At 39.6% G+C, this 13,385-nt stretch overlaps 1 protein-coding gene across 2 annotated transcripts in view; it reads right to left on the bottom strand.

Moving 5' to 3' along the window:
* Positions 1 to 13,385, bottom strand: part of PRUNE2 (prune homolog 2 with BCH domain) — a 285,127-nt gene that overhangs the window by 257,890 nt on the left and 13,852 nt on the right. The window lies entirely within an intron of this gene.

Below are 13,385 nucleotides of genomic sequence, written 5' to 3'. Positions count from 1 at the left end.
TAATGATTAAGGGGACACTGAATCAAGAAGACATAACAGTTCTTATTATATATGCACCAAAACAAGGAGCACCAAAATATATAAGACAGCTACAGACTGACCTAAAAACAAAAACTGACAAAAATACAATCATACTTGGAGACCTCAATACACTGCTGACAGCTCTAGATCATTCATCCAAACAGAAAATCAATAAAGAAATATTGGCCTTAAACAAAACACTAGAACAATTGGATATGATAGACATCCACAGGACATTTCATCCCAAAGTGCCAGAGCATACATTTTTCTCTAGTGCACACGAAACATTCTCAAGAATAGACCATATGTTGGGCCACAAAAATAATATCAGCAAATTTAGAAAAATTAAAATTATACCAAGCATATTTTCTGATCATAAAGCCTTGAAACTAGAATTCAACTGCAAAATGTGGAAATTAAACAACATACTTTTAAAAACTGAGTGGGTCAAAGAAGAAATAAGCGCAGAGATCAAAAGATATATACAGACAAATGAAAATAACAATACGACACAACAGAATCTCTAGGATGCAGCAAAAGCAGTAATAAGATGAAGTTCATATCACTACAGGTCTATATGAACAGACAAGAGAGAGCCCAAGTAAACCACTTAACTTCACATCTTAAGGAACTAGAAAAAGAAGAACAAAGACAACCCAAAACCAGCAGAAGAAAGGAAATAATAAAAATCAGAGCAGAAATAAATAGAGAACAGAAAAACTATAGAAAACATTAATAAAACAAGGAGCTGGTTCTTTGAAAAGATCAACAAAATTGACAAACCCTTGGAAAGACTCACCAAAGAAAAAAGAGAAAGGACTCACATAAACAAAATCCAAAATGAAAGAGGAGAAACCACCACAGATATCATAGGTATACAAAGAATTATTGTAGAATACTATGAAAAACTATATGCCACCAAATTCAACAATCTAGAAGAAATGGATAAATTCCTAGAACAATACAACCTTCCTAGACTAAGTCATGAAGAAGCAGAAAGCCTAAACAGACCTATAGGCAGGGAGGAAATAGAAAAAACTATTAAAAACCTCCCCAAAAATAAAAGTCCAGGGCCAGACGGCTATACTAGTGAATTCTATCAAACATTCAAAGAAGAATTGGTTCCTATTCTATTCAAAGTCTTCCAAAAAATTGAAGAAGAAGCAGTACTTCCAAACCCATTTCATGAGGCCAACATAACCCTCATACCGAAAGCCGGGAAGGACAGCACAAAAAAAGAAAACTACAGACCAATATCTCTAATGAATACAGATGCTAAAATACTAAACAAAATACTAGCAAATTGAATACAACAACATATTAAAAAAATAATACATCATGATCAAGTGGGATTCATCCCAGAATCACAAGGATGGTTCAACATACGTAAAACGGTTAACGTAATACACCATATCAACAAAACAAAGAACAAAAACTACATGATCTTATCAATAGATGCAGAAAAGGCATTCGATAAAATACAACACAATTTTATGTTTAAAACACTCAACAAAATGGGTATAGAAGGAAAATATCTCAACATAATAAAGGCCATTTATGATAAACCATCAGCTAACATTATATTAAATGGCATAAAACTGAGAACTTTTCCCCTTAAATCAGGAACAAGACAGGGTTGTCCACTTTCTCCACTCTTATTTAACGTGGTGCTGGAAGTTCTAGCCAGAGCAATCAAACAAGAAAAAGAAATAAAAGGCATTCATATTGGGAAAGAAGAAGTAAAGGTTTCACTTTTTGCAGATGATATGATCCTATACATCGAAAACCCCAAAGACTCCACAAAAAGATTACTAGAAACAATAAACCAATACAGTAAGGTTGCAGGATACAAAATTAATATACAAAGTCCATTGTCTTCCTATATGCTAATAATAAAACATCAGAAAATTAACTCAAAAAAATAATCCCCTTCATGGTTGTAACAAAAAAAATAAAATACCTAGGAATAAACATAACGAAGAATGTTAACGGACCTATATAATGAAAACTACAAAGCATTGTTAAGGAAATCAAAAAAGATATAATGAAATGGAAAATATTTCTTGTTCTTGGATAGGAAGAATAAATATAGTCAAAATGACCATATTACCCAAAGCAATATACAAATTCAATGCAATTCCCATCAAAATTCCAATGGCATTTTTTAAAGAAATGGAACAAAAAATTATCAGATTTATATAGAACTATAAAAAACCCTGAATAGCCAAAGCAATCCTAAGAAAAAAGAACGAAGCTGGGGGCATTACAATACCTGACTTCAAATTATATTATAGAGCCATGACAATCATAACAGCCTGGTATTGGCAGAAAAATTGACACTCAGACAATGGAACAGAATAGAAACTCCAGAAATAAAACCACATATATATGGTCAAATAATTTTCGATAAAGGGCCAAGAACACACAATGGAGAAAAGAAAGCTCTTCAACAAATGGTGCTGAGAAAACTGATAGCCACATGCAAAAGAATGAAACTTGACTACAGTTTGTCCCCTTGTACTAAAATTAATTCAAGATGGATCAAAGACCTAAGTATAAGACCTGAAACAATAAAGTATATAGAAGAAAACATAGGTAGTAAACTCATGGACCTTGGTTTTAAAGAGCACTTTATGAATTAGACTCCAAAGGCAAGAGAAGTGAAGGCAAAGATAAATGAATGGGACCACATCAGACTAAGAAGTTTTTGCACAGCAAGAGAAACTGACAACAAAACAAACAGACAGTGAACTAAATGGGAGATGATATTTTCAAACAACAGCTCAGATAAGGGCCTAATATCCAAAATATACGAAGAACTTATAAAACTCAACAACAAACAAACAAACAATCCAATAAAAAAATGAGAAGAGGACATGAACAGACACTTCTCCCAGGAAAAAATACAAATGGCCAACAGATATATAAAAAGATGCTCATCTACATTAGCTATTAGAGAAATGCAAATCAAAACTATAATGAGATACCACCTCATACCTGTTAGATTAGCTATTATCAACAAGACAGGTAATAACAAGTGTTAGAGAGGCTGTGGAGAAAAAGAAACCCTATTCACTGTTGGTGGGAATGTAAAGTAGTACAACCATTATGAAAGATAGTATGGTGGTACCTCAAAAAATTAAAAATAAAATTACCATATGACCCAGCAATCCGTCTACTGCAGTGGTTCTCAACCTGTGGGTCGCAACCCCAGCAGGGTCGCCCAAAGCCATCGGAAAATACATAATGCATATCAGGTATTTACATTCCGAATCATAACTGTAGCAAAATTACAGTTATGAAGTAGCCACCAAAATTATTTTTTGGTTTGGGGTCACCACAACATGAGGACCTATATTGCGGGTTCATGGCATTAGAAAGGGTGAGAACCACTGCTCTACTGGGTATATACTCCCAAAACTCAAAAACATTGGTACGTAAAGACACATGCAACCCCATGTTCATTGCAGCATTGTCCACAGTGGCCAAGACATGGAAACAACCAAAAAATCCTTCAATAGATGACTGGATAAAGAAGATGTGGTACATATATACTATGTAATACTACTCAGCCATAAGAAATGATGACATCGGATCATTTACAACAACATGGATGGACCTTGATAACATTATACGGAGTGAAATAAGCAAATCAGAAAAAACTAAGAACTACATGATTCCATACATAGGTGGGACATAAAAATGAGACTAAGAGACATGGACAAGAGTGTGATGGTTACTGGGGGTGGGGAGGGGATGGGAGGGGTTGGAGAAGAGGTGGGGCACAAAGAAAACCAGATAGAAGGTGATGGAAGACAATTTGACTTTGGGTGATGGGTATGCAACATAATTAAGTGTCAAAATAACCTGGAGATGTTTTTTCTGAACATATGTACTCTGATTTATTAATGTCACCCATTAAAATTAATGAAAAAAAAATAAATCTCTCTCTAACCCAATATGGATATTCAAGTATGTGTTTATAAGGTAATTATCTGTCTGAAGATTTGTCCCAGTATATTACCAACTTCAGCTGTATACAAAGATTTTTTTTTTTTTTTTGTATTTTTCTGAAGCTGGAAACGGGGAGAGACAGTCAGACTCCCGCATGCGCCCGACCGGGATCCACCCAGCACACCCACCAGGGGCGACGCTCTGCCCACCAGGGGGCGATGCTCTGCCCCTCCGGGGTGTCGCTCTGCCGCGACCAGAGCCACTGTAGCGCCTGGGGAATAGGCCAAGGAGCCATCCCCAGCGCCCGGGCCATCTTTGCTCCAATGGAGCCTTGGCTGCGGGAGGGGAAGAGAGAGACAGAGAGGAAGGAGGGGGGGTGGAGAAGCAAATGGGCGCTTCTCCTATGTGCCCTGGCCGGGAATCGAACCCGGGTCCCCCACACGCCAGGCCAACTCTCTACCGCTGAGCCAACCAGCCAGGGCCTCAAAGATATTTCTTATTTACAGTCTGAATCTACAAAAAATTATGAAGCCACTCCCCCAAATACTTAGGTGCATGTTACTCTTTGTATGGCAATTATAATCAATATTTTCATCACCAAGTGTGGAAGGTGCTTAATTATAAATGAGAGGAAATAGTATTCATTTTATAACATTTCCTAATTAAATGTGTTTGCACCTGTAAGTAATTTTGTCCATTTCAGGTTGTTGATTTTAAAGGAATGAGTCGCCCATGTCACTCCAATAAGTTTAATAAAATTTTTAAAAGTAAAAAATAAAATTATAAAATACAAGGAGTGTGGAGGGGTGTGTAGTAGCGTATGGGAGGGGTGAATTTTGAGCCAGTAGCCCAGGTCTGCTCTTTTCTTCGATCTGATACTTTCTGCAACTTACTTCTTCTTTCCGGCTGAATTTTCTCACTTTGCATGAAGGATTGCCTCCCTAAGCTTTGATACATGTGGCTCCACTATCTGGAATCATTCACATACCACCTTCAAGATTTTTGCCCTATCCACAGATCACTTCTATCATTTGCTTACCTTTTAATTGACTCACTTTTTTATATATTAGAATATATTTCAAATGAAAACTGTTTTATTACTACCAAATATGGAAGGCTTACAGATGGAAAATAATGAACCATGTCCAGTCTTCCAAGGATTCGTATTTTATCATCTTCCTTCCTACAATACAAAACATCCCACCTTTTGATGAATACTGTTCAGCCCTTTTCATGATTTGGTAAGCTGTGGCCTTACTTACTTTTAGAAGGGGAGGATTTATTACTCATTTTCTCTCCCTTGAAGAGGCCAGTGGAAGTATTGAATATTTACAGCTTTGGTTACCACACTAACCGTGTAGCACTTGGCAAAACTTCGAGATAACAGAAAAGTACCATTTTTAGCTGGGGGCTTGTTTTGAACAGGAGAACCCAGGTGAATTCAGAAAATACAAAGTTCCCCAAAGAGTTACAATATAGCTCCTGAGCATATGAAACAATTGAACCACATTTCAGTTTTGCCTCTTGGACTCTTAACTGTATTAAAAGGGACTCAAGATACTAGGAGGCACTTGCCACCTGACTCCCTTTTGCTTGGGCACAGAAATTACTCCAGGGAAATATGTGATCTTCCGTATTATTTATACTATGGAGACTGTTCCAAACTGATTTCAAAAATTCACTTTATCCCTCCACTTACAATGACACTTAGACGCTCTTCTCATCAGGAGGTGGGGGAACTCTATTTCTCCACACTTTGACTATGAAGTGGCCAGTGATCTCTTTTGACCATAGATAGAAGAGATTATAGAATGGCTAAGAAAGTGAAAAAAGACAATGTATGCAAATTAGTTAGCTCAGTGCCTGGCACACAGTAAGCCCTGGTTAAATGGTAGCAATTATAAGTGAGCATGTATGCTATACACAGCATGTGCCAGGAATGCCACTCTGTTTAAAGGACTTTGGTCTCCATATACAGTGTGTCCGTAAAGTCATGGTGCACTTTTGACCAGTCACAGAAAAGCAACAAAAGACGATAGAAATGTGAAATCTGCACCAAATAAAAGGAAAACCCTCCCAGTTTCTGTAGGATGATGTGGCAGCATGTGCGCATGCACGGATGATGATGTAACACCATGTATACAGCGGAGCAGTCCATGGCCATGCCAGTCGAGATGTGGACAGTACAGAGGAAAGTTCAGTGTGTTCTGCGGCTTGCTCAGTTTGAATCCGTGACCAATGTGCAACGTGAATATCTGTGCATTTATAACGAAGCGCCACCACATAGGAATAACATTACTCGGTGGGATAAGCAGTTGAAGGAAACTGGCAGTTTGGTGGAGAAACCCTGTTCTGGTAAGCCATCAGTCAGTGATGAGTCTGTAGAGGCTATACGGGATAGCTACCTAAGGAGCCCTAAAAAATCTGTGCGTGAGCCCACATCGAACTGCACTGAATAGGTATGAAACTGGGAGGGCTTTCCTTTTATTTGATGCAGATTTCACATTTCTATCGTCTTTTGTTGCTTTCCTGTGACCGGTCAAATGTGCACCATGACTTTACGGACACACTGTATTTTCCTTCTCTTCTCTTCTCTTAATCTATTTGCATATTTTTGCCTGAACCCAGATGTTATCAATTGATGACATATCCAGCTGAAGGGTTTGCACAAAACACACTTAGGTCACAGTTCTCAAGGAAGTGGGAATTAATTGGTCCATTCTTGGGTTCACCAAAACCCCAAAGAACCCCAGGTCCACCCTAGGATTAAAGACATTTGTGACATAATCTAATGAGGGCTAGTTCAATCCAAAATACTCCCGTTGGATTATTTTTTTTATTTTTTTTTTTTCTGAAGCTGGAAACGGGGAGAGACAGTCAGACAGACTCCCGCATGCGCCCGACCGGGATCCACCCGGCACGCCCACCAGGGGTGACGCTCTGCCCACCAGGGGGCGATGCTCTGCCCCTCCGGGGCAGCGCTCTGCCGCGACCAGAGCCACTGTAGCACCTGGGGCAGAGGCCAAGGAGCCATCCCCAGCGCCCGGGCCATCTTTGCTCCAATGGAGCCTTGGCTGCAGGAGGGGAAGAGAGAGACAGAGAGGAAGGTGGGGGGGGGGGGGTGTGGAGAAGCAAATGGGCGCTTCTCCTATGTGCCCTGGTCGGGAATCGAACCCGGGTCCCCCGCACGCCAGACAGATGCTCTACCGCTGAGCCAACCGGCCAGGGCCCGTTGGATAATTTTGAACCTACATTGAAGAACTAGGAAAACAGTCACAATTTATTGAGTGTCATTTGCTAAGTGCTCCATCTGCACTATCCCATTTAATCTTCTCAGCAACTCTCTGAACTCCCTGAAACAGAGTCTAAAGTATCCCCATTTGACAAATGAGAAGACCGAAAGGAAAAGGAATTGGAAAGGGCAATGGGGCTGTAGGAAATAGAGTGTGATCAAAGAACACACCAGAGAAAAGCAGGGTGACTAAGCAAAGGCCATCAACAAAGGAAAGGCATAAATAATAAAGGCATATCACCCATAACAAAGCATCACATACACACACTGACAATAGGAAGAAGGCACAAGAAAACAGAAGGCAAATTGTACCCAGATGCCAAAGGACTGCCAGAAAGACCATATCAAAAAATTAAAGAAAAATTAAAAATAATTTAGATAAAGAAAGAGACCAAACAGTGGTGAAGAAAACTGTGAATGGTTTTCCTCAGGAAATCTCGGGACCATGATGTGTTTCCTTCTCGGATGATCTAAGGCAGTGGTCCCCAACCCCTGGGCTGTGGACCTGTACCAGTCCGTGGGCCATTTGGTACCAGTCCGCAGAGAAAGAATAAATAACTTACATTATTTCTGTTTTATTTACATTTAAGTCTGAACAATGTTTTATTTTAAAAATATGACCAGATTCCCTCTGTTACATCTGTCTAAGACTCACTCTTGACGCTTGTCTCGGTCATGTGATACATTTATCTGTCCCACCCTAAAGGTTGGTCTGTGAAAATATTTTCTGACATTAAATCGGTCCGTGGCCCCAAAAAAGTTGGGGACCACTGCTCTAAGGGACCCCGTGAAGAGCTCTGCATTTCCTAAGACCCTGCCACTTCCTTCAGGTCTCTCCTCCCACTCCCTCCCTAAAGCTCAGTAACAAATTTTTGGTCCCATGTTTTGTATTGGCAAAGCAAAAGGGATATTACCGTCTTTTTTTGCTCCATAAGATGCACCTGACCATAAGACACACCTAGAGTTTTAAGGAGGGAAATAAGAAAAAAAATATTCTGAACCAAATGGTATATTAAAATATTTAATAAAATACCATATTTTTCACTCCATAAAATGCACAGGCATTTTCCCCTTCACTTTTTTTTTGGGGGGGGAGTGTGTTTTATGGAGTGAGAAATATGGTAAATAATTTAACAGCAACACATATTAGAACCATGAATTATGTGAAGGGTCTGCCTTATGAAAAATTAGAATTGATGGCTGTCTTTGTGGTGTGGTTGCAGAGAGATCTGCCCAGACCAGTTCTCTCACCTGAAATAGAAGCACTAAGGATCTCTTCCTTTGCGTTAGAGTTGAACATCCTGGAAGACAGGGGCAGTCTCCTGGGCATTCCCACACAGTGTGCTTGCATTGTGAGGCTTCTAGAAGGAAAGTACAGGCAACACCTCCTCTGGAAGAAGCACCCCATTTCTCCTGTGAAGAATGCTTTAAAGCGGCCATCAACAGTACCCCTGTCTCCCAGCAAATCAATGCTCTAGACCAGGGGTCCCCAAACTATGGCCGCATGCAGCCCCCTGAGGCCATTTATCCGGCCCCCACCGCACTTCCGGAAGGTGCACCTCTTTCATTGGTCAGTGAGAGTACTGTATGTGGTGGCGCCGCAAAGCGTGGAGTCGCTCACGTATAGTACTACTTCCGGTGATGTGGGATGCAAGCATCATGGCTCCGGAAGCACATCATATCACTTGTTACGGCTAGCAGTGACAAATATGGAACCAGATATTGACCATCTCAATTAGCCAAAAGCAAGCCCATAGTTCCCATTGAAATACTGGCCAGCTAGTTGATTTAAATTTACTTGTTCTTTATTTTAAATATTGTATTTGTTCCCGTTTTGGTTTTTTACATTAAAATAAGATATGTGGAGTGTGCATAGGAATTTGTTCATAGTTTTTTTTATAGTCCGGCCCTCCAATGGTCTGAGGGACAGTGAACTGGCCCCCTGTGTAAAAAGTTTGGGGACCCCTGCTCTAGACTCTCACTACTCAACCTGTGGCCCAGGGCCTGGCGGCAGCTGAGAACTTGCTAGAAGTGCACAGTGCCAGGCCCCATCCCAAACTGTACTGAATCAGAATCTGCATTTTTTTAAAGATTTTATTTATTGAGAGAAAGGTGAGGGTATGAGAAATATGTAGTTGCTTTATTTTAGCTGTTCATTGGTTGTTTGTTGTATGTGTCTTGACCGGGCAAGTCCAGGGTTTTGAACCAGTGACCTCAGCATTCCAGATCAGCACTCTATTCCACTGCGCCACCACAGGCCAGGCAGAATCTGCATTTTTAACAGGTTCCCTGGATAATTTCTATGCATATAAATGTTAAGAAGCCCCGTGAAAAGGACTCCTCTTGAAATAAGTGTCTCACGCCTCTGAGGTATGTTAGAATGGAATAGATAGCGTACTAGAAATTTAGCTCTAATGCTCATTAGTTGTGTGGCCTTGAGCAAGCCACTTGACCTCTCTGAGCAGTCTTTTCTCCCTCTATACACTGGGCATGATAGTGCCTATCTCTGAGGATTGCCATGAAGGCCAAATAAAATAATGTGTAAACTGTAGAGTAAATACTGAGAGTGTTAACTACCTGCTTTTTGAAGAAGAGTGTGTTTTGCTGAGGGGTGAGCGCCAGGGGTGAGAAGCAGGCCAATGATGTTCTGAGGAAACTGGGGCAGAGAGAAGACCCTGCAAGGGATATTGGCCAAGGCAAGATACTAGCTCACCCTAAATGTTTCTACCTGGCCTTCCATGTTCTCTGCTCTGTGTCTTCAAAAAAGCAGAAGTGTATTCAGAAAGGAGTTGGATAGCGAGGAGTTGTGATGTTTCCTTCCAGAACCTCCTGCCCCACAGCATGCTAATTACTTAGCAGATGTGCATGATTTAACAACTACACGGCTAAGACGCTCTGAATCAGTGATTCCCACTCCCCTCCCAACACTTACCAGAAAATATTATCCCAAGTATATTTCCCTTGGCATATATTAAAACTTCCCAACACAACATCTATAAAGGAATTACCACACTGTATACAAACCATCCTGTAGACAATAGGCTTCTCTAAATAAATCATATTAGGCTTTCAGGATAACTGATATCCTGTAACCTGAAATTCACAGAATTTCAAGCCCAAACTAACCTTGAACTTCATCTTCCTAAATTTCCTTTCTGTGATATGTGGATGTTGCATTTTTTTCATCTGTGTGAATTAATCAACCTCTTATTGGAAAATAGAGGCAACCCAAGGCCCCTATGTGGGTCCTGTGTGTCACACAAGGACCAGTGTGTCTGAGGCATCTTCATCTTTGCACATATTGAATTTAGCCATCATGTGGCCTCTGTCAGACCATGGCTGTAAGAAATATTGGTCCAGAGATATATATTTCTTAGTGCGAGTTTTTTGAAGAATAATCCAGCATATACTACGTTAAATTGCACTAAACTAAAATTACTCCTTATTGCATAACTATGGGCTGCATATAAGGTTTTGGCCAGTTAATGAGTATAATCCAAATGAAGAAATAGCAGGGGGATCATTAGAGGGAGAGAGACAGAGATAGGCAGACACACAGACATACAGACACACACACACACACACACACACACACACAGAGTTTCACAGAATCACACCTCCTCCATAGCAAGGAAAGAGCTGGTGTTACAGGCAATTAAACTTCATTCCCCCATTACATGGAACTGTCAGCTGAAGTCAACAGTAAGTGACAACCAGTCACCTGCTGCTCCCATTACAGGTATGTGAGATGAAGCCCACAGGCCCTCCGGAGACCTGCCTCTCAGGAGCCTCCTTCCCGTCACAGGTGACACTTGCTCTCCAGCGCCTATGGAGGTCAGCATGTTTTCACCAAAGACACATCCAGTATCTCACACTTGCAGACTATTAGAAGCCATCACACCAAATTCTAGAGCTCAACAAACTTGCTTTCTCACGTGTTTCCTGCAGTACGGCTTCAGAACAAACACATTTCATCATTGGATATTCTCCTCTTGGAAAAGTGCCCTGTGTTTTTCTTTTATGAAGATAAATCCAAACCACCAAATTCTCAATGAAACCTTCGAATTATCTTGAAAGTGTGGACCAATTTTTGTTCTTATAGATGCTTTTGGTGTAAAACGCTTGGGAAGCAGAAGCCACAGATCCTACTGCCAGCTCTGCCATTTACCAGCTGTGTCCTTGGGGAAGGCGGCATTTCACCTCACTGGCCTTGCTCTCTCACCTGTGGCATAAATATAATAATACGTGTCCTATCCAAGATTGGTCAGTCGGGATCACATAGATGGGAGCAGTTATGAACTGCAATACTATCGCACTTGAATCACCACACCAAGTATGATAGCAACTGGCTTGACCGCTCCATAGGGCTCAATCCTTTTGAACTAATTGAGAGAGGAAGTAAAAAGAAAATGAGGAAGTGACCTCTCTAGTCAGATTCTACCTCATGATCTCAAATAACAGCTGTACCAGGCATAGCACAGCTTGTACTCTCATTGCCTTAATTTAGCAGCAAAGCAGTTTCAGATTATTTGCTCAGATTCATATTTTAAAAATTGGCATAGTTCTCTCCTCACTATACGTACAATCTCTCAAATTTGTCAGGAGACCAGATCTAGCTGTCAAGAAACCTGAAATCTATGCTTGGCTCTGTCCTAGTGTTCGATGGGACAAATGAACTTGTCTGAGCCTCTCTGAGTCTTGACATTAGGTGGCCTTCATCCAGTTGAAAAGATTTAGCAAAATAACTTAAGAATATTTGTATCTTTTGCTCCAGTAATTGAATACTTGAAAAGCTATTTTAAGGACTTAATCTTAAACAGAATAAAATGTTTCAGGTACAAAGATATTCTAGTGCAATTAACAGTAGCAAAAAAGAAGAGATAATCAAAATATAAGGTCTACCGGAAAGTTCTGTCTATTTTTGGAATAAAACAAAATACAAATTTTTCTTACCATCAATAAACTTTATTAAATAATATAATTGCCATTATTATTAATGGTTTCTTGCCAGCGTGAGGGCAACTTGTATATTCCATTTTTGAAAAATGTTTTATCTTTTGATGCGAAAAATTGAACCAGTGCTTGTCTGATATCTTCTTCATTTTTGAATTTTTTGCCCTTCAAAAAATTTTGTAAGGACAAAAACAAGTGATAGTTAGAGGGTGCTAAGTCTGGGGAATATGGTGGATGCAACAGACACGCCTCTGTAGCATTTCTTCCTTGTTGAAATTCGTAAAAATTACAGTGGCGTAAATGAACTTTATCAGTAGCCATGGGTACACTATCGCTTCACACATAAGACTAACGTGAATCAACTTTGTTTTAGTTAATTTGCTACGTCAGTATGTATACATTAAGTGATAAAAATAGAGAGGCACACATGCGCCAAATAAACATGTGCTTACGTGTCGAAACTTGTTGTGATAGAAACGGACAGAACTTTCCAGTAGACCTTATATTTAACCATACTATATCTTTCATATTAAATTGTATGCTATTATTTAAGATGCTGATTTAGAATTGTCTCTGTAATAACATAGAAAAATATTTAATAAATACTGTTAAGTAAAATAAAAAAGACATCAAAATATATATGAATATTCCATTTTAATCTTATACACAAGAAAGAAAAACTAAGAAATATTGCCAAGTGTCATTCTTCAATGAAAGTGGGTCATTCTTATTTTTTATTTTTTCTATTGTCTGCAGTTCATTTTTCAGCTTGCCTCTATTTCCCAATTTTGCTCTAATGTTTATTATTTTATAAAAATAAGTGAATTTTAAAACATAATACCAGGAGGTAGAAATAGACAAAGCCTGAAGTCATCTGTTTCAGTATTAGAGATTTATTCCTCTATAACAGAGTCAATGTAAAGGTCTACGATTAAAATAACTAACAGTTTCACAGCAAGAAATCACTAATAGGACTACGGCTATAGAACACTGTGTCTAAACATGGATTATAATGCCTGTTGTCCACACCACTCCCTGAAGTGACAGGCCAGAATGTGTCCAGTGTGACAGTGATCAGTATGGTTAGATATCTAATTTTGCTGAGAGCTCAAGCCCAACAATGGAGCCAATCACAATAAGCATGGCTGAGTGTGTGTGAGATTCA

This window comes from Saccopteryx leptura, chromosome 2 (genome assembly GCF_036850995.1).
Source record: "Saccopteryx leptura isolate mSacLep1 chromosome 2, mSacLep1_pri_phased_curated, whole genome shotgun sequence".
NCBI classification, from domain to species: Eukaryota; Metazoa; Chordata; class Mammalia; order Chiroptera; family Emballonuridae; genus Saccopteryx; species Saccopteryx leptura.
The sequence above is the reverse complement of the archived record's forward strand: the minus strand, read 5'-3'. Positions and strand labels throughout refer to the sequence as shown.